Below are 23,342 nucleotides of genomic sequence, written 5' to 3'. Positions count from 1 at the left end.
TATGTGGTAACCCCTTGAAGATGACGTCCTTGTGACAGATCACTCTGGTGGTAATTTGTATGTGGATTTGGAACGACTCGACGGAGGATCTTCGACAACTGATATTTATTAATTACCATCGTGGAACCTGTGGAGATTGACATATTGCCTTCTTTCTACCTTTTGCCTTGGATTACAAATATCTCTCTCCCATCATTTATTCCATGGATGAACTGAACTTCCCTTCTTTACCATCTCAAGACTCTAAGCCTTGTTCCCCCACGCTCGAAAGTTTGGGAGTTATATTTACACACATTTATACAGCTAACACTGTTAACTTTTGTCTATCTTATTTAAGTTACAATATCATAAGTGGTTACTAATAAAGATAGTGGTTTCAACATCAAAACCAGACTCCAGTGTGAACTCTATTCCTGCTGGTTTGTTTCTAAAACATTACAGGACATAACAGAGGTGTGTCACTTTGGAAAGTTAAACGAAGAAAGGACTTTCACAGTGGACAACAGGGCCCTGGAGAGAATTGTGGAACAGAGGGACCTTGAAGTTCAAGTACATGTTTCACTTAGTGCAGTAACAGGTAGACAGGGTGATGAAGAAGTCTTTTGGTATGCTGGCCTTCATCATTCAGAACAGTATGTATAAAGTTGGTAGCACATGGTACAATTGTAGAAAGCGCTGGTGAGATTGCATTTGGAGTACTGTGTTCAAATTTTATTCATCCTCTTGGTGAAAAGATGTTATTATTCTGGAAAGAGTGCAGGAAAGATTTACAAGGATGTTGCCATGATTTGAGTTAAAAGGTGAGGTTGTCTAGAATAGTACTTTCCTTGGAGTGAATAGAAAAATTGCCGAACATAATTAATATCCTGGAATCAGTCACTTTGGAGAGTCAGCGTAAGTGAGGTGGGACTGTTCCTGCTGCTGTACTTGTTTATTAAATCTCTAACAATCACTAACTTCCTCAGCCCTGGTGAAGCACTTTGACTTGTAGGAGACTGAGTGGTGATTTTATGGAGGTACACAAAATCAAGAGGACCATGGACAGGGTAAGTTCCCACAAAATGTTGGCAAGGTAACTGGATTGATTTTGGAGAAAGCAAAGCACTAGATCACTCAATTGACCCAAAAACACACCATCAAACTGAAGCTCACAGCTACAATACCAGAACCACATTTAAAAGAAAAAGACGTAAAAGAAATGAAAGAAATGGTTTCATGGACCATGCAGAAGATATCACTCAGGCACCATTGACGCTTGTGCCATCTTGACTGTAGTTACCCATGTATTTGGGATGTGGAGGGAAACACATTTGAATGTGACATATTTAGCTGAAGAGCTCCTGCAGACTCGGGAACTCCTGATGCTCTGGAATCCTCCTGTGCACTGTTCCACCCACATTCTCCACACTCTCAGTCTGACTGATACACTAAACACAAAATAATCTGCAGATGCTAGGGTCAAAGCAACACTCACAACACGCTGGAGGAACTCAGCAGGTCGGGCAGCATCCGTGGAAATGTCGATCGATCTTTTCCACGGAAGCTGTCCGACCTGCTGAGTTCCTCCAGTGTGTTGTGAGTGTTGACTGATACACTGACACCCAGTGGATGTCCGATAGTATTTCAACAATAAGTTTGACTGAAGCCCAAATATTTGGAGGTGTTCCTCTGATGCTCAGTGGTTGCAGTTTATCACTGTGAGGGAACAAGTGCTTCCAGTCAAATTGACTTCAGTCCAGACACAAGAGTCAGCAGATGCTGGGATCTGGAGCCACACGCGATCTACTGGCAGGCTGAGCACCATCAATGGAAAGAAACTGTTGAATTCCAAATGAGGACAGTCCATGAGCATCTGGGTTACAACAGAGAGAATAAAATTACTGAAGTAAAGAAAACCTACTCATGTTGCAAATCAGTAGTAACACCTCTTGCAAGCACTGCACAGGCAATATACATTGTACATCAGTAGTGGAGGGAATGAAATGGAGTGCCAGTGAGTAGACCATATACATCTTCAAATGTGTCAACACATGGATGTCAATGATCGAGTCAAAACAACAGTAAAATAGCAAAATTAGAGTCCAATGAACAAGAGCTCAGATCAAAGCTCTACTGAAAACACCCTATAAATGCAAATTAGTGCAAGGTAATATGCATTGACAGAAAAAGACAGTGAGAGAAAGCAGGGATTGTATAAAACGTCCTATCAGTGCCATACTAACTGGTGAATGAAAACCCTGCCCTTTCCCTGTCTGTTACTTTCACTGTGACATATTCATCTGAAGAGCCCCTGTAGTCTCAGGACCTCCTGGCACAATGGAATCCTCCCGTGCACTGTTTCACCCACACTGTCCAACAGCGTCTCTGTACCTGACTGTTACACCTACACCCAGAGACTGTTGGTTATTATTGCAGCAGTCAGTTTAACTGAAGCCTCAATATTTGGTTGTATTCCTCTGACCCCTAGTGGCTCCCATCCCAACTCCCAGAGATACAACAGCTCCTTTCAGGTGAGACAGTGATTCATTTGCACATCTCTGAATTACTGTAGTTGATCCCCTGCTCAGGATGTGGCCTCCTCTACACCAGGGAAAACACAAATCCAGAAACTGCTTTCAAGAGTTCTTTATTCAAACAGATTCTAGTTTGCTCTCACTTGAATTCAAAACCACACTCTGATTATCCGAACTTTGATATCTCAATGTATAACTTGAGGAAGGACCTATCCCCCTATGAGGAACATTACAGTCCCTGGGTCTCAGATGTCATCATGATCTCAGATAACCAGCCACTCCAGTTTATGACAGCACTGTCCAGCTCCAATGTCGACCATTCACTAATCTGTAATGTAAACCCATTTTCTCTAACTCTACAGATGCTGCCTGACCCACCCTTTACGCTGTTGTCGCCACCTTCACCCACCCACCACTCCCCTCCATCATGTCCTCTCCTATCTGCCCATCACAGCTCAGATTATCCATATATACCTTATGCCTGCTCCATATTCCTCCACCCACAAATACTACTCCAGCAGCTGACTTTATACAGCAGACTGCTTGTTGCTCCAGATTCCAGCATCTGTAGTCTCCCGTGTCTCCTTCTCACCCGACTGTCACACACATCAATCCTGACCTTTAATGAGAGCCTTGACAAGCCCACACTCGAGTGCCGACTATTGAGATTCAAATTTGCAGGTCCAACAGCTCGCACCCCCCCAATCCACGTGGCAACGGATCCTCCAATCACAGCTTGCCAATCTTCCTGCTTGTGCTTCGGCCATGGGGCTTTGGATGCACAGATCAGTCAATGGTTAGTTGATGCTGCAGAGGAGATGCTGACACCATAGACCATGCTACTGGTGGGATATTCACAAATAGTGTCGCTGGTGTTACAGGGACTGTGCTGACAGGACACACAATGCTTTTCCAGTTGTTTTTTCCCCATAACAAATGTGATAACTCCCCACTGCAATTGAAGTCATGTAGTGAAGTTGAGTCACTGGAATGTGAGAACCCATGGAATCTCCAACAGTGAAATACATAGCTGTCCTAATGTTGCTTTAACCACGAACACAGAGAGTTGGACGTTGATGTCGCCACCCCAAGTGAGGGATTCTCTAAAGAAACAAGGTGATTTTTACACATGATGCAAGGGTCATCTGGGAGGAGAACATCTTCTACATGTTGCTGGATTCGCTGTGAAAAATGAAATGTTTGTCTCTACCACACACTGTTTGGTAATAAACAAGTGTCTCATGACCATATGGCTGGAAAACGGACCCTGCACATTCCTGGTACCGTAATCAATGCTCTAAAATTTGCAGGTGGCATCAGAGAAGATTTCTTCTGAAACCTGAGCAAATCCTAGCCTGAATTCAAAAGGGAAACTTTCTTTTAATATGAGGAATACTATGAGGAACAGTAAGGAAAAAAGTCTTTCAAAATGTAAAATGGACGTGTAAGGAAAAGTAAGGCCAACTTGAATAGAACCACGTGGGATAAGAACCCTGTGTCTGTCCTGATATAGAACATCCACTTGAAATGTTGTCCCTTCCTTTCCTTCCAAAGATGGCCTGACCCATTGAGCTCACCTGGCAGTTGAGTATATAAGTATATCAGTAAGTGTGGAAATATATGAAAACCAAGCTTCTTCAAGTCTAGACGTAAATAGATACAGTCTTACGATGATGAGTAAAGTTCAGTTCAGTCCGTGGTATGGAGTTGAGTAGTGATGGAGACAGAAGGAGAGGAAGAGATTTGAGTCTTCAAGTAGCTGATGCCATCGATCTTCCCGTTGTCCTCCGAAATCCTTTAGAGGTCACCAACTGTGACCACAACAAAGGGGACCATTCTTCTGTGGTGGAATTATCAACCCAGGCAAGAGTTGGATACACAAACAACTCCCCACTGGTCATTCCCTTTTCACACTGCGAGAGCCACTGATCGATCCTCCAAAACCCACCTTTTCTGTGGGCACAACAAAGCTCATTCAGTGTCCAAAACCATGAGTCTCAGGTTTATCATCTGACCTTCTATTTATCTCCCCATGCTGAATACCAACTGTCACTCAAACAGTTCCTCCCCTCTCTGTCTGTAAGAATTTCCAACCAGGCAGCATCCTTGTAGAAATGTAAACATACTGTGAGCAGTCTTCACATCTCTCTCTCTTAAAAACAAGATGTTGGTGTTAAATAACTCTCTCTGTCTCTTTTCAAAAGCATAGTTCATAGGGGTAATTCAAGACCCTGTCACAGGATCCAGCACCAATTTGATTTTTCCATTTTCCCTGCATATTGAAATCCCTCATGGTCATCATAACATTGCCCTTTTGATACGTGTTTTCTATCTCCAGCTGTAATTTATAGCCTACATCTTGACTACTGTTCAGAGGCTTGTATATAACTCCCATCAGGGACATTTTACTTTTGCAGTTTCTTAACTCCACTCAGAAGGATTCTATATCTTCCAGTCCTATGTCACCTATTTCCAATGATTTGATTTAATTTTTTTTTACCAACAGAGCCATCCCACTTCCGCTTATCCTTTCAAAACAACGAGTATCCTTGGATATTAATCCCCCAACTATGATCATCTTCCAACCATGACTCAGCGATGTCCACAGCATCACGAGTGCCGATCTCTAACTGTGCTTCAAGATTATCTACCTTATTCCATATGCTGTATTCAAATATAACACCTTCAGTCCTGAAATCATCATTTTTATTTTGGCCCCTTTTCCCACTGACTGCAATTTTGCCCATCATCTGCCAGTCCTTCCTCACAGTCTCACTACACACTGCATCCAGTTATATAACAACTGCCCCATCCTCAGCCCTATCACTCAGTTTCCCATTCCCCTGCCAAACTAGTTCAAAACATGCCCTAAAGCTCCAGCAAACCTGCCTGCAAGGGTATTAGTCCCCTTCAGGTTCAGGTGCAAGCCATCCTTTTTGTACAAGTCACTCCTTCCCCAGAAGAGATCCCAATGATACAGAAATCTGAAACCCTGCCCCCTGTACCAATTCCACAGCTCTGCATTCATCTGCCATATCATCATTTTCTTACCCTCCTTGGTGCATGGCATAGGCAGCAGTTCAGCGATTACTACCCTGGAGGCCCTGCTTCTCAGCTTTTGACCCAACTCCTTGTATTCTGTCTTCCAGACCTCCTCCCTTTTCCACCCTGCCATTGGTACCAATATGTATCACATCTTCCAGCTGTTCACCCTTCCCCTTTAGAATGCTATTGACCTGATCTGAGACATCTCCTACTCTGGCAGCTGTGAGGCAACATACTATCCAGGTGTCTACAGAATCTCTGTCCGGTCCTCTAATCGTGGAATCCCCAATTACTACTGCACTCTTCTTCTCCCCAGCCCACCCATTCCCTTCCCTTCTGAGCCACTGAGACACATTTAGTGCCAGAGATCAGGTCCCTGTAGCTGCCCCCAACAGGTGTCCCCCTAACAGTATCCAAAGCATTTGAATTATTATTGAGGGGAACAGCCACAGGGGCACTCTGTACTGGCTGCCTTTTTCATTTCCCTCTACTGACAGTCACCCTGGTACCCATCTCCTGTAACTTAGGGGTGACTACCTCAGTACAGCTCCTATCTATCACCTCCTCATTTTCCCTTAAGAGCCAAAGGTCTTTGAGCTGCAGCTCCAGTTCCTTAACACGGTGTCTAAGAAACTGCAGCTCGGTGCACTTCGTATAAATGTATTTATCAGGGAGACTGGATGTATCCAGAAGTTACAACATCTCATACAAGGCACATACCACTAACTCTGGACCCATTCTCAGAGCAATTAGCCGTGTACCAAGAGGAAAAAAACTTACTAGAAACTTCCTTAGAGCATCCACCTGTGCTTGCCCATAGTGATTACAAGGAAGCCTTCTGAGCTAAACCGTGACCACTCTCACACTGTCCACTCACACAATGGCCATTTCCACAATGGCTGCCCCACTTGCACTTCACTTCTCTTTATTGGCCCCTGATGAGTGCTATCGAAGCAGACTGAATCACCATGATTGTAGCCCACTGGAAAGTCTTGAATACACCTGAGCTCTTTTTAAACCCCAATTAATGACCTCTCTCTCACGAATTGCAGCCCATCAAAAAATTAGCAGTAAAGTGAAGAGTGAAGAAGGTTATCAAAATTACGGCGGGTCCTTGTTCAGCTGAATAAATGGGCTTAAGTGTGGCAGATGGAGTTCCATTCAAGGAAGTGCAAGGTGTAATGTTTTCAAAAGTTAAACCAAGATAGGAATTTCACAGTGAATGAAAGGGCCCTGGAGAGTGATGTGGAACAGAGGGAGTTCAAGTACATGGTTCACTGAAAGTGGAGTCACAGGTAGACAGGGTGGTGAAGAAGCCTTTTGCTATGCTGGTCTTCGTCAGTCAGAGCGTTGCGTATAAATGTTGAAACGGTAGACGATACCAGTGAGGTTGTATTTGGAGTATTGTGTTCTGTTTTTATTCAATCTCCTGGTGGAAAGATGCTATTAATGAGAAAAGGGTACAGAAATGATTTACAAGGATGTTGCCATGACTGAATTACCGGGAGACATTGTCTGGGCTAGGACTTTCCTTGGAATGAATATATAAATTACAGAAAATATAACTTTGTATCTTGGAGTCGCAGTCACTGTGGAGAGTCAACGTAACAGTGAGATGGGATATTTTCCTGCGACTGTACCTGTTTATTAAATCTCTAACTTCCTCAGCTCTGGTGAAAATCTTCGACTTGTAGGAAATTGAGTGGAGATTTTGTAGAGATGCATAAAATCAAGAGGGCAATGGATAAGGAAAGTTCCCACAAAATGCTGTCAATCTGACCAGCTTGGATGGGCATCTTGGTCAGCATGGAGGAGTTGGGACGAAGGACCAGTTTCCATGCCTTTGACCCTCTGAATCTACAAATACAAGCACAGTTTAAAGTGGTAATAACCTACCAACAAGCATGAATTTTGAAGAAGGATGTCATATTTCAATGTGATGTATTATCTGAAGAGTGGAATCCTCCTGTGCACTGTTTCACCCACACCATCCAGCAGTGTCTTTTTGCCTGACTGTTATACTGACAGCCAGAGACTGTTGGTTAACAAAACAGCAGCCAATTTAACTGAAGGCTCAACATTTGGAGGTGTTCCTCTCACCCCTAGTGGTTGTAGTTATTATTGCAGGGTAACACATTGTTCAGATCAAACCAGCTGCAGACAAAATTGGCATCTGAACTCCAATAGGAAGAATGAAATCATCACTGAGGGAGAAATAATTACACATGTTGCAAATAAGAGATAAAAACTAATGAAATTACAGGACAGGCAGTATCTGTGGAGAGAGAAACAAACTAATATCACAATATTTTCACAAGAGCTGAGGGAATTAGACTTTTAATGGTTGAACACCAAGTACAGCTGCAAAAAAAATTTTCAACTCATTTTGTCCTCCACTTACTCTCCATGGTGACCAAGGGACCTTGTGAATAAATTCACACGGGCCCTGTTACTCCATCATCCTTAAAATTTGCTTGGCAGAAATAAACAAATCCCGTTGGGATTGGGGAGTTTTGAAAGAAAGATGTGTACAAGAGGACCTGGGTAGATCAGGAGGTGAGAGAAAAGGAGACAGTGGGGACGAAGTTTACCTCAAATTGCAGAATTCAGTATTAATGCCATTGGATTGTAGATAACCAAACTGGAGTAAGATGTTCTGTCCCTCATGCTTGCGTTTGGCTTCACCATGACAGTGAATGTCACCAAAGCCAGACAGGTTGATGTGGCAATGGGGAGTAGAATTAAAATGGCTTCTGAATGGGAGCTATCGATGGCCATGGTGCCTGGAGTGCAGATATTTGTTAAAGTGATTCCCTAGATGACACTTGGGTCACCTTGAGTGCAATGAATGCAATAGTCAACAATGGATGTGGTGCATGGAAATCTGAGCCTCACTGGAAAGACTGTTGAGGAGATTGGATGGTGGTGAGGAGGCAAAGGGACGGTTGTTACACTATTGTCGATTGCAGAGGAAAATCTGGCCTATTTTCCAATTCTGGTACTAACCAGCACATGTACTGACTGTCTTTTCCCCTTACTTCCCCATCTATCTGAAATTGTACTTCAGGTATGCCCACCTCTGTAAATGTCTCATCTATGAAGCCCCCAGCTTCCCAGATGACCCTGAGTACCTGCAGATCCAGCCTCAAACAACAAAATAAACGTCTATTTATTGTCTACCCACCCAGCATATAATCTTTCTGTCACCAGCTTAACTGTGTATTCACACTCTACACTAGTCCACCTGTCATACAACGACCTCTCCCATCTCCACCCACCAAGTCCATACATCAAACAATCAGAACTTCTTCCAATACCACACTAGTGTTCTTCCTGCACTGCATGTTCTTAGACACCAGAAAATGAATGTTTCCCGAACTTGCCTCTCCCCTTACCCTGCAATGCGTTGTCCCGCTAGCTTTTGTGCACACCTCCGGCGAAGCCCTCTTCTTCAGTCACCAACGATTTGTTACTGGACACGACAACTCAGCGTTGGCGTCTCCTTTCTCCCGCCGCTGCGGCTGCGCCGTTGGAGGGATTCACGCACTCGGCTCCTCGTCACACGTCTTTACCCCTCAACCAATCGGAGCCTCGCTTTTTCCCGCGCTATAACCATTTGCCGCGTGCTTACTTCCTCCAAGTCCGCGCGGACACCGGGAGACTGTGCCTTCAATCAGCGGTTAAAGAAGCGGTAGCCGGAGCAGCCATACGTCACCTTCAGGCCGATCCTCCAATCAGAGCTTGCCGCTACCCGCGCGCCTCAACTCGACTCTCTTCTGGAATCGTCCTTTTTTTTTGCCGGCAACCAAAGATGTCACCCCGCCCTCTAGTGAGAACCTCGACAACCCACGCTCGAGCTCGCTGCCAATAGACACACCCACGTGACGGCCGATCATCCAATCACTGCTTGACGATCGACCCGCCTGAGCCTCGGCCGTTGGGTTTCCACCGCGCAGTCGCGTTCCCGGCCGTTGATAAGAGCGGTCGGTGCTGATACCAGAGACCATGTTACTGATGTGGTACTCACACACAGTGTTGCTGGTGCTGTAGGGGCGGTGCTGACAGGACAGACAGTGTCACTAGTCGTAATGTTCACAGCTTTTCCAGTTGTTTTTCTTTCCCCCATAACAACTGCTGTTGACAAAGAAGTCGTGAAGTGGAGTTCAGTAGTCGGAACGTGAGAATCCCGTAAATCTGGTTGTCCCAATGTTGTTTCAGTCTCGAATAAAGAAGGTTGGACGTTGATGTTGCCAATCCGTGCGGGGTTCAGGAGGAAGTCAGCTGAAAGAACATGCACATTCTAGAAGGATCATCAGGAAGGAGAATCTTTTCTATTTCGTTTGGATTAACTGTGAAAATGAGCTGGATGTCTCTACCAAAGGCTGTTTTGGAAAAATTGAAAGTCTAATGGGTCTGTGCCTGATTGTAAGATGGAGCCAGCATGTTTCTGACACCTGATAGATATCATTGTCTTCGGGGCAAGGAACATTAAGGGTTTTGGAATGATAGGATGTGATAGCAACTGGACAGATAGCTTAAGCACGGAGAATCACTAACAGAATAGTGTGGAAGAAAATTGATTCACCTATTAAGTCTGAGCTGGTGGTAATCAAGAGCTAACCAATGTGTTTCCCTGTCTTATCTCCCATTATTCTGCATTTTGTCTTCCTCTCAATTTTCCATTTCCCTTCTGAATACCACAATTGGATGAGCTTCCTCTACCAGGCATACCAGTGATTTATAGACACGTTCCTCTCACTGCATAAATCATTACTTCCTGATGTGACTCTGATCCTTTTGTCATTCTACACCCTCTACATTCACCAATGACAATTTCTCTCTTCGTCCATTTTGAGCCTCTGTGATTACAAATGCCTTCATGGATGTCCTTCCACATCTTCCTTTCCAAACAAAGCAATTCCAGCTGCTCCATTTTCCACATTAGTAATGACCATCATCCCTGGAATCATTCTAATACTTTCTAATGCTTTTTCATCCCACTGATATTGGGTTCTGAATTAGACATGATACTCTGTTGTGGCATAATTGGTTTTGAACACACACACACACACACAGACACACAGTGTGTGTATATATATAATTTTAATTTTTCTGTTGTTTCCTTCCCTCTTACATCCTGATTATCTGGTCTTTGAAAGGATCACTAACAAATGAGATGATGTCATCAGCAGGTTATCTGTACATTTTGTCTGTTCTTGCTGTGGAGATGGTGTGAGTACTACATACTGTGTGACGAGTATACTTCTCACATCCCTGTGTCTGTCAGTGATACAGAAATAATGTTAATACTCCAGATTGTTGTCAGTGATATGATCCTTGCACACCCAGACTGTTAGTGGTTCAGGGTGGGGCTCACATCATCATTGGTGTCTATGACGTGGGTGAAATGACAATGTAGGAGCCAACAGCTGTTTCCAAGTGCAGATGGTGCATGTCATACAGACAGTAGCATTCCCAATGTCCCGAGTACAGTTGCTCTCCATTGTGCCAGAGATTGCAGTGTGGGAGTTGCTCTGACAGGGACATACTCCCTGTACACCCATAACTGTGCACCAGACAAACTCCGTTAATGAGTTGGAGCTGTACCTGGCCCCACAGTTATCGGTGAACAGGGAGTATGTCCATGACAAGTAGGTGTACTTCAGGGGTCAGTGCTTGGCCATTTTTTTTGTCATCTGCATCAAAGATTTGGATACGAATGTACAAAACATGGTCAGTACGTTCACAGACGATATTAAAACAAGTGGTAAAGTGAAGTTTGTGAAAGATTATCAAGCATTACAGGTGTATGTTGATTAGCTGAGTAAGGAGTGGCAACTGGATTTTAATTCAGATAAGTGTGAGGTGTCGTAATTTGTAAAGTCAAACCAAGGTTGGACTTTCATGGTAAACGGCAGGGTCCTGGACAGTGTTGTGGATTAAAAGGACATGGAATCAAAAGTAGTTAGGATGGTGAAAGGCTTTTGGCATGCCGGCCTTCATTAGACAGAACATTGAGTGTGAATGTTGGGAGGTCACAGTGCGGTTGTACAAGGCATCTGTGAGGCTGCACTTCAGTCAGCAAGCTGCAGGAAAGAGGCAATTAAACTGAATGAGTGCAGAAGAGATTTATAAGGATGTTGCCAGGACTCAAGGGTCCATGTTATGGGGAGAGGTTCGACAGGTTAAGGCTATATTGCTTGAAATACAGGAGTCTCAGAGGCACTTTTATAAAGATGTGTAAAATCAGGAGGGGCATAGCTGTGGTAAATGTCCACAGTCTTTTATTAAGATGGAGAACCAAGAGCTAGAGGGCATAGGTTTCAGTGAGAGGGGAAAGATTTAACAGGAATTTAAAGGATTCTTTAAACAGAAATGGTGGAACCTATAGAATATGTTACCAGAAGAAGTGTTTGAGTTAAGTAAATAACTTTTCAAAGGCAGTTGGACAGATACACGGAGTGGAACATTTTGGATGGTTATGGGTCAAACACTGGGAAATGGGGCCTAGCTTGGATTTTCATCTTGGTCAGCATGGACGACTTGTGCTGTTTCCATGCTGTAGGACTCTATCACTGAGGGCAATTTACGGTAGCCAATTAACCTACTGACAAGCAGGTCTTTGAGGTGTGGGAGGAAACTGCGTTGCAATGTGACGTATTCCTCTGAAGAGCTCCTGTAGTCTCAGGCCCTCCTGGCACAATGGACTCCTCCTGTGCACTGTTTCACCCAAGCAGTCCAGCAACCCCCTCTGACTAATCTGTAACACTGACACCCAGTGGTTTGAGGGTGCTATTACAGCAGCCGGTTTGAAGTCTCAATACCTTATTTCAGAGGTGTTCCTCTGACCCCCAGTGGCTGCAGGTTGTCACTACAAGGTACCAAATACTTCAGTCAAGTCAACTTCATTCCAAACACAAGAGACTGCAGATGCTGGAATCCAGAGCAACGCACAATCTGTGCTGGAGAAACACGGCAACTTCAGCAGCATTGATGGCTGGAAAGAAACTGTTGAATCCCTGCATCAGGTCAGTACAAATTAGTATCTGGGCTACCATAGGCAAAATGCAACTATCACCAAAGCAAGATAAAACCTGCTCAGGTTACATTGTAGAGAAAACAATACTGTTGAAAATTCTGGACAGACAATATTCACCATGCATCACTCATGGAGGGAGTGAAATCGAATGTGGCTGGGCAGAACATACAAGTGGCCAACTCATGAGATGTCTCTGATCATGTCGACACAGCTGTGAAATAGCAAAAGCAGCCAAACAAAATTACTGAAGATAAGACCCATGAACGAGAGTTCAGGTCAAATCCATCTTGAAGCTACTGTGTAAAAGCACGGGGTTGCTACTGGCTGAATTTGGCCAATTATTTGTCATTGAAGGCTTTTCATGGATATAAATGAGCCACTGTAATCTTTATTACAGGGAAGAACAGGGGCTGATTCAACAACCGATAAGAATATCTCCAGTAAGATTCTGACGTTTTCCATTTCTAATCCCCAGAATTGTTTGTCTTTATTCAAAATCCTGACAGCTTCCATCCTAGGAAGAGACGAAGAATAGGAAAATGGCCACACTGGAGTGTGTGGTCTCTGGATTCCACTCGGACCAATTGGATGTCACCTGGGAGAAAGGCAGCACCATCATCACCTCCAACACCAGTGCTACACCAACCAGGGGTGGACTTTCAGTGCCAGACACTTCCTGACCGTGAGTTTGCAGGATTGGAAGACAGAATCAGTCTTCAGCTGTACAGTGATTTATCCGCCCTCCAATACCTGTATCAAGAAGCAAGTGGAGAACGTCCAAGGTAGGGTCCTGGAACTCACCCCGTTCATGAAATTGTTTACATTGTGCTGTGAACTCTGCCAGGCCAGTTCAATATTGAATAATGGTGCAGCCCTGGTGTGATCATCAAATATTCTTGTTTTAGCCTGCAATTGCTGAGAACCACATCTACGTCTAAGATGTGTACAGTCAGTGGTGAAGTTTTGATACAATTGAACAACTTATTGCTGCTTAAAACTGAGAGAAAATAGGCCAGACTGTGGTTGGCACACTGCCCCTTTAGGAAGCCACTGGAGAAAGTGGATTCAACGTCCTGGTCTGATGGTGTGTTTAAGAAAATGAGGTTTTCAATTCCCAATACCGACTACCTTGCTGGCAATTGTACAGTCCCTGGTAAATAAAACTGAAGATCTCAGAGCCAGGGTGCTGTATCAGAGAGACATTAGGACCACTTTCACCCTTTGTTTCATGGTATCATAGTTAACCCTTTCCACACCGGACACAGAGATAAAGACAGACGGGTTCAGTTCCACCACCAAGATAGGTCAGTCAAGTCTCTCAAAAGCAGCCTTGCTTCATGATCAACTCCTCATGGTGAATATGTGTTGGTGACCTCCCAATATTGTCCACCAGACCCGCAATACCTCACAATGAAGTGCTGGCCATTTTAGGGGCTGAGTGAGATTTCAGCAATGATTATCTACAAATCCCCTGTAGTACCAGAGTAACCAACACACTGGAACACTGTTACGCTAAATTTAAGCATGTCTATCCTGCTCTCCCACACCCACACTTTGGTAAGCATAGGCAGAGACCAAAGACCGCAGCACCAGTAGTGAGGACCAAGGAGGTATGGACCAGGAAAGGGCAGGAGTGCTTACAGGACTGCTTTGAATTGATGGACTGGACTATGGTCAGGGAGTCATCTTTGAGTCTGGATGAGTATGCCACAGTTGTCACCAGGTTTATTAAATTCTGTGTAGATGTGCGTGTGCCTATGAAATCTTACTGTACATTCCCAAGCCAAATGCCATGGACGAACCACGAGGTTCGTAGTCTGCTGGGGGCTAGATCTGTGACATTTATGTCTGACAACTCATGTCTGTATAAGAAAACCAGGCATGACTTGCAGAGGGTTATTTCAAGAGCCAAGAAACGATTCTGGGAGAGGCTGGAGGCAACACTGGATGCACGTCAACTCTGGCAGGATTTGCAGGCCATTACTTCCCACAAAGCAAAACCCAACATCATGAATGGCAGTGATAATTCAATCCCAAATGAGCTCAACACCTTTTATGCTTGTTTTGAAAAGGAGAAAAAGAACTACAGCTGTGCGAGTCCCTGCAGCATCTGCTGGCTCTGTGATCTCTGTCTTGGAGGCCAACATCAGGCTGTCTTTCAAGAGGGTGAACCCTCGCAAGGTGGCAAGGCCTGATGGAGTACCAGGTAAGGCTCTGAAAACCTGTGCTAACCAACTGGCAGGGGCATTCAAAGACATCTTCAACCTCTCATTGCTACGATCAGAATTTCCTACCTGCACCCTAAGGGTTGCCTCATCTTGGTGGTTGGAACGGAGGTGTTTGATGAAGTGGTTTCCCAATTTACGACAGATCTCACCAATATAGAGGAGGCCACATCAGGAGCACTGGACACAATAGATGACCCCAGCAGATTTGCAGCTGAAGTGTTGCCTCACCTGGAAAGACTGCTTGGGGCCCTGAATGGAGGTGAGGGAGAAGGTGAATGGGCAGGTGGAGCACTTCTGCCACTTGCAGGGGTAAATGCCAGGAGGGAGATTAGTGGGGAAGGATGAATGGACAGGGGAATCATGTTGGGAGGGATCCATATGAAAAATGGAGGGGGGTAAGTAAAATATGTTTAGTGGAGGTATCCCTTTGGAGATGGTGGAAGTTGCAGAGGATGATGAGTCAGATGCAGAACCTCATGGGGTGGTAGGTAATGACAAAAGGAACTCTATCACTGATAAGGCAGTGGGAAGACGGGGTGAGCTCGGATGTTTGGGAAATGGAGGAGATGCGGGTGTGGGCAGCATCAATGGTGGAGGAAGGGAAACCCCATTCTTGGAAGAAGGACACATTTCTGATGTCCTGGAAAGGAGAACCACATCCTGGGAACAGATGCAGTGGAGATGATGGAAATGAGAAAAGGCAATAGTATTTTTACAGGAGACAGTGTGGGAAGCAGTTTAGCCAAGATAATCGTGGGAAATGATAGGTATATAAAAGAAGTTTGTTCCCAGAGATGGAGACAGAGAGATCTAGAAAGTGAAGGGAGGTGTCAGAAATAGACCAAGTGATTTTAAGGGCAGGGTGGAAGTTAGAGGCAAAGTTGATGAAATCGATGAGCTCAGCATGGGTGCATGAAGCAGCCCAAATCCAATTGTCAATGTAATAGAGGAAGACAGGGAGCATTGCCTGGGAAGGCTTGGAACATGGACTGTTCTACACAGCCAATGAAGAGGCAGATTATCTGGGGCCCATGAGGGTGCCCATGGCTACCCCTGGAGTTGTTGCACAGTGCAACTGAGGAGAACCCAAGTGCAGGACACCGGCACGTTGACTGAGTTGGGGATGCTGTCATAGACGTGAACGTAGAACAGCAAACCGGAGGAATCTTGACAAGGAGACGGGATTTACAGGGACTATCTTGAAACTAGAGCAGAACTTGGAACGAAACTTAGAACTAAAGGTTCTAAGCGGATGAGAGAACAAAGTATCACACAAGAATAGACCAACAAACTGGTGACCTGTGTAGTGACGCCATTGTACTTATTTCACAGTCTCTGATGCAAACCAGGTGTACCACAATTAAGTAAACTAGCAGCAATTGAAATCTAATGGCTGAAATTAGGGCATAATCAGGGAGAAAGGAGTGTTAAAGGGGAACAACCAAATGGAACCATGACGGGAGTATGGAGGAAGTGGGAGGAGCCAAAGGAAAATTTGATGAGGATGAGGACCAGTTCTGCCAGATGGAGGGGGGCTCTGGCGGATAATTGGTTGGTTCTTTTATTGGGAAAGAAGTGGAGAGATTTAAGGCTTCTTTGATGAGAGAATTAGGATCTGAACATCTATGGTGAAAGTGAATTGCTGCCTGGCCTCAGCAAGGTAGAGGTCAGTCCACCACACCACAACAGCACTGCCTTTGTCTGTGGCTTTGATGGTAAGGTTGGGATTGGTGCAGAGAGAGAGGAGGGCAGTGCATTCGAAAAGAGTAACATTCGAGGAGGAGAGAGGAGTGCTGGATTTGAGATGGTTGATGTCTCATTAGAGGACTGTCAAGCCTTTTAACCAATGGTGGTGGGAACAGGGTCGGGTCAGGCACAGGCTGGTTCACTGTGTCTGTCTTCCCTTTATTCTGGTAGCTCCCTTCTCTTCCAATGGTAGGAATGATCTTTACATGCTTGACATTGCTGCATTCTGGGAAATGCCACTGTGCTGTGTGAAGGACAATTTACATTCTGGGTCCATTTTAGTTGAGTTCCCTGCTCCATTTACTTACTGCCCATTATTCTGCTTGCATTTAGGGCAGCAATGATTGTCCTCCATCTCTGTCTGTCCTTGGCCATCTTCTCAATTGTACCCAGATGTAGTTCAGGGTCCTCATTTCTGTCTCTATGGTATCGTGCCGAGTTGTCTTTGGTCTCCTGTGATTCCTCTGGTCTTCAGGAATCCAATGAAGTCATGATGATGGAGTTGAGTTGGCCTCATCATGTTCCCAACCCATCTCCAAAACTTCATCAAGGTGATTGCGGCCATATCCTCTTGATGACACTGAACAAGTAGGATGTGGTTGGAGATCTTTCTTGCTCAGAAAATACAAATGATCTTCCAGAGGCTCTTGGTGTGAAAAGAATTTGGAAGCTTGCGATGATAACCTGCAATCACTGGGGGAGGGGGCGGTCAGAGGAACACCTCTAATTACTGGTGCTTCAGTCAAGCTGGCTGCTGATAATAACTGACAGCCTCTGGGTCTCAGTGTAATAGTCAGGCACAGAGAGACTGCTCTACGGTGTGGGTGAAAGAGTGCACAGGAGGACTCCACTGTGCCAGGAAGTCCTGATTCATTGCAGAAGACCTTCAGATGAATATGTCACATTGAAAATTCAGACAGGGAAACGACAGGAGTTTCATTCACTAGTTGGTATCTCACAGACAGTGCAGGGCTCTACAATGGCATTCTATACAATCCATGCTTTCTCCTGGTGTCTTTGCCCATCAGACATCATTCCCTTTCCCACTCATTCTTCTTATCTCTTTCCATTTCCATCTCCATTATTCCCTTGGTCTATCTCTTTCTTGATCTTTTTTTTATTCTCTCTCTCCTTCAGTCTCTCTTCTCCATTGTCACCTCTCTTTCAGGTTCACATATATCTGATCCATTCTCTCTCTCCATCTTGTCCATTCTTTCCTCTCCCCATCACTCTTCCTTTCCATTCCCAGACTGACTCTCTCTCCTTCCTCTTTCCTCTTTGCAGCTTCCCCTGCATAAAGCTGCCAGGGTTTCGAAACCTGCCAGTCACATCATTTTATTTCATACAGTTTGCCTGTGATTTCTGTTCGTCACACAACACTGCCTGTCTCACTGTTTCCGCTCTCCCACTTTCCAATCTGAATCAGACTCTCTTTTGAATTAGCCCCTGTTCTTCATTAAGGATTACAGAGGCTCATTTGTGTCCATGGATAGACCTCAATGATAAACATTTGAATGAAGGCAGCCAGCTGGAACCCTGTGCTTTTAGACAGTAGCTTCAATATGGTTTTGATCTGAACTGTTTTTCATCAGACCAATCTTTAGCTTATTTTTGCTGTTTTTGCTATTTTACGGCTGTGTCGACATGATCATTGGCATCTCATGAGTTGGCACACTTGGTGATGTATAAGGTCTGCCCAGCTACATTCCATTTCATTCCCTCCACCACTGATGCACCATGGATATTGTCTGTCCGGTGTTTTCAAGAGTATTTTTTCTCTGCAATGTAACCTGAGCAGGTTTATTTTGCTTCAGTGATTATTACATTCTGTCTGTGGTAACCCTGGTGCTAATTTGAACTGACCTGATGCAGGGGTTCAACAGTTTCTTTCCAGCCATCAATGCTGCTGAAATCGCTGTGTTTCTCCAGCAGATTGTGTGTTTGTCTGGATTCCAGCATCTGCAGTCTCTTGTGTCTGGATTGAAGTTGACTTGATGGAAAGCACTTGGTACCTTGCAATGACAACCTGTAACTACTGGAGGTCAAAGGAGCACCTTTGAAAGAAGGTATTGAGGCTTCAGTCAAACTGGCTGCTGCAATAGCAACCTCAAGCCACTGGGTGTCAGTGTTACAGACAGACAGACGAGTTGCTGGACAGTTCTGGTGAAACAGTGCGCAGGAGGAGTCCATTGTGCCAGGAGTTCCTGAGGCTACAGGAGCTCTTCAGATGAATATGTCACATTGCAACAGGTTTTCCTCCCACACACCAAAGACATGCTTGTTGTTGGGTTAATTGACTACTGTAGATAGCCCTGAGTGTAGATTAATAGAGTCCTACGGCATGGAAACATACCTTTAGCATAAGTCGCCAATGCTGACCAAGATGCCAATCCAGACGAGTCTCATTTGGCCCATAACCTTCCAAAATGTTCCTCTCCATGTATCTGTCCAAGTGCCTTATAAAAGCTGTTATTAACTCAACGCAACCACTTCCTCTGGTAGCATATTCCACGTATTTTCCACCATTTCTGTATAAAAAATCCTTTACATTTCTATAAATTTTGCCCCTCTCAGTTGAAACCTAAGCCGTCTAGTTCTTGATTCACAATCTTCAGTAAAAGACTGAGAAGATTTGTCACAGCTGTGTTCTTGGGATTTTATCAAATCTCCCCTTGTTTTCCTACACTCCAAGGAATAAAGCTTTGCCTGTCCAACCTCTCCCTTTAACTCAGTCCCTAGAGTCTTGGCAGCATCCTTGTAAACCTTTTCTGCATTCTTTCCAGTATAATGATATCTTTCTTGCAGCTTGGTGAATAAAATGAACATAATACTGCAAGTGCAGCCTCACCGGTGCCTCGTACAACTGCTCCATGACCACCCAACATTCAGAATGAATGTTCTGTGTAAATAAGACCAGTATGCCAAAACCATTCCTCACTGTCCTATCTAACACTCACTCTCAGTGAACCATGTGCTTAAACTCCAAGGTCCCTCTGTTCCTCAACACTACCCAATGCCCCGTCATTTACCCTGAATGTCCTACATTAGTTTGACTTTCCAAAATGCAACACCTCGCATTTATCTGAATTAAAACCTAGCTCTGCCTATTTGCTCAGCTAATCAACATACTCCTGTAAGTTTTGATCATCTTCTTCACAGTTCACTTTACTACTTACTTTAAGGTCACCTATAAGCTTACTAACGATGCCTTGTACATTCTCATCCAAATCTTTGATGTGGATGACAAACAGCAAGTGACCCAGCACTGACCCCTGAGGTACACCATTTGTCATGGATCTACTCCCTGTAGACCCGTAACTCTGTGGCCAGTTACAGCACCAACTCATCGAAGGAGCTGCTGTAAAAATATTCAACAGCTTCAAGTTCTTTGGCACTCATATCACCAGCAACCTCACCAGGTCCCTTCACACTGATGTTGTGATCAAGAAAGATCATTAGCATATTCCTTTTGTTAAATCTCTGAGGTTTAGTATGTCTGCCAGGAATCTCTCAAATTTCTATAGACTTGCATAGAAAGCACTTGGACAGGTTGCAATACACCCCTGGACAGCAACTGCTCTGCTCTTGACTGTCTGAACCTGAAGAGAGTGCTAAACACAGCCCAGTCCATCAGAGGCTTGTTAATTCCTCTCATCCAGTCAGTCTTCATGGTGCATTGTCTCAGGAAGACTTGTGGTATTGTCAAGGATGCATACCATGCTGACCATTCCCTTTTCAGTCTGCTACCTTCTGGAGAATGTCAAGAAGCTGGAAAACCCAAATGTCCAGACTGAAGAACATCTTTTCCCCTTGATATTAGTCTTCTGAGCTGATCAATTCTTTCACATCTTCTTCCTGGTGGTGCTGCCACGTTCTCATACCGTTCTCTTCTTTATTCTGCTTCTGTCATTGTAGTGTGTTGTTCTGTGGCATTGAGAATTATACTCATACAGTATATAGTATTCACACCATCTCCACAGCAAGAACAGCCAAAATGTACGGGTAACCTGCTGATGACATCATCTCATTCGCTAGTAATCCTTTTACAGCCCAAATAATCAGGAAGGGAAGGAAACAATGATGTCTATATATGTGTAAAACTGATTCTGCCGAAAGAAGAATCAGTTTTATATCTGTTTATATTATTCCAATGTATATATTATCCATAATTTAGGACACAGCATCAGAGGAGTGATGAGTTGCCCTAAGAGAATATTCGGATGATTCCATGAATAATGGACATCGGTTAGACCAGCAGTCCCCAACCACTGGGCTGCAGACCAGTACCAGGCCGCGAGGAAACGACATGATTTGGTGATATGAGTCAGCTGCACCTTTCCTCATTCCCTGTCACGCCCACTGTTGAGCCATTACGCACGCGAGGTCAATACTCGCGTGTCATCCATGTCAGCGTGGGAAAAAGATCAGCTCGTCGAGCTTGCAAATGACGGCGGGCTGAAAAGTATGTTTGACATAACATCTCTGCCGGCATTCTGGATCAAAGTCAAGGCTGAATATCCTGAGATAGCCACGAAAGCACTGAAAACGTTGCTTCCATTTCCAACATATCTCTGCAATAAATGCAACGAAAACTAAATTGCGGAATAGACTGGACATAAGGAACCCCCTTCGAGTATCGCTGTCTCCCATCACCCCTCGATGGGACCGTCTTGAAGCAGGGAAAGAAGCCCAGGGCTCCCACTGATTCATGATATTGGTGTGTTTCAATGATTTTATATGTTCATACGGGGAAAATATGTGCTGTGTGTTTGATATCCAAACGTTACTTAAAATGTTATGATGCTATTAGCTTATAAGTGACTTCTATAACCATATAACAATTACAGCACAGAAACAGGCCTTCTCTGCCCTTCTAGTCCATGCTGAATGCTACTCTCACCCAGTCCCACTGACCTGCACTCAGCCCATAACCCTCCATTCCTTTTCTGTCCATATACCTATCCAATTTTTCTTTAGATTATAATATTGAACCTGCCTCTACTACTTCTACTGGAAGTCCGTTCAACACTTACTTCAAGCTCCCCTGTCTTCCCCTGATAATTGACTTATCACTATATTCATGCGAGCAAAATATGCGCTGTGTTTAATATTAAATTCATTAGATAAACCCTCTTAGAAATGAAATTGAGTGTATTAGCCACTTATCACCTATATTCCAGTCGTGATTAACACCCCCCCCAAACAGAATCGCCGAAAAACAATTTGTAGAAAAAAATCGGTACGTATACGCATGCGCACTGGTACTCGCGCAAGGCTTCATGGTCATTGTAGTCTTTTAGGGGTAAACACAATGTATTTGACTGCTACTCCTCTCCGTTGACAACCCTACCCCCCCCCCCCGCCCCCGGGGTCGGCCGGTCCGCAAGAAAATTGTCAATATTAAACCGGTCCGCAGTGCAAAAAAGGTTGGGGACCCCTGGGTTAAACAACGGAGCAGCTGGAATTATTTTGTTTGGAAAGGAGGAAGTGAAGAGAACATCTGTGAAGGTATTTCTAATCACAAAGGCTCCAAGATTCAAGATTGTTTAATGTGATTTCCTGAACACAAGTATGAATGAGAACAAAATATTTGTTACTCTGGACAATAACACAAAAATGCAATAAGATAAAGAACACAATAATAATAAAAAAACACAAATATAAATACATAAATAGCTTATATTCATAGGTAGATTGATTTATTTTCCATAAAGTGATGTGAGGCTGTACATAAGATAACTGAGAGGAAATAATAAAGTAGTGGTGGAGTTATTGGGTGGGGGTGTTGATCAACCTTACCGCTTGGGGAAAGTAACTGGTTTTGAGTCCCGTGTTCCTGGCATGGATGCTGTGTAGCCTTCTTGATGGTGAATAGGCTGATGCAATGGACAGTTTTGACTACCTGCTGTGGAACCGTCCTCTCCGCTGCAGTGCAGTTGGCGTACCAGAAAAATCAGAATCAGACTCAGGCTTAATGTCACTGGCTGATGTTGTGAAATTTGCTTTGCATCGTCAAGCAGTGATGCAGCTTGTTAGGATGCTCTCTACTGCACATCTGTACAATGATGTGGGTGTGGATTTGCAAAGTCCAGCTCTCTTCAGCCTCCTCAGAAATTAGCATTGGTGTGCTATCTCTACCGTGTAGCAAGAGTTTTGTGGACCATGACAGGTTGTGTGTGATGTGCTGTTTGCAGTTTCCACTGCTGTGTCACTTGTGTAAAGGGGGATGTGAGTGGTGGGAGTTCTACTGAAATTTTTCTGATCACCCAATTGAATTGAGAGAAAAGTTTACACATAGGTCAGGGTGAGAGATTTATAATAAAGCATTTGCAGGCTTCTGACTTTTTCTGGTGGCCCAATCAAATCAAGAGAGGAGGCTACAGATTGTTTGGGGCAAGAGAATTAAAAAGGAGCATTCACATGCTTTTGACTTTTTCCAGTGGCCCAATCAGATCCCACTGTGAGAATTCTGGGAGACCTCAAGCATCCCGGATATTGGTGAATGTAGAGGATATAGAATTAGTGGGTTTGACAGAAGGTCACACCAGGAAAGAATGATTTATGCAGAGATAGGCTTGTGTCTCGAAATCACTGGTGTGCCTGGTAAGGGAAGCTGATCCAATTGCGACATTCAAAAGGGAAATGGAATATTGAAAGGAAGACAAACTGCAGAATAAGGAGAGAGACAAGAGGAAGAAATGGTAGTTTGCTCTTGAATACAACCACCATAGATTTAGGAGGCAAATTGACTTTCTTCCACCTATTCTATCA

This window comes from Mobula birostris, chromosome 10, assembly GCF_030028105.1.
Source record: "Mobula birostris isolate sMobBir1 chromosome 10, sMobBir1.hap1, whole genome shotgun sequence".
Classification (NCBI taxonomy): Eukaryota; Metazoa; Chordata; class Chondrichthyes; order Myliobatiformes; family Myliobatidae; genus Mobula; species Mobula birostris.
Note: the sequence above shows the minus strand (reverse complement) of the source record.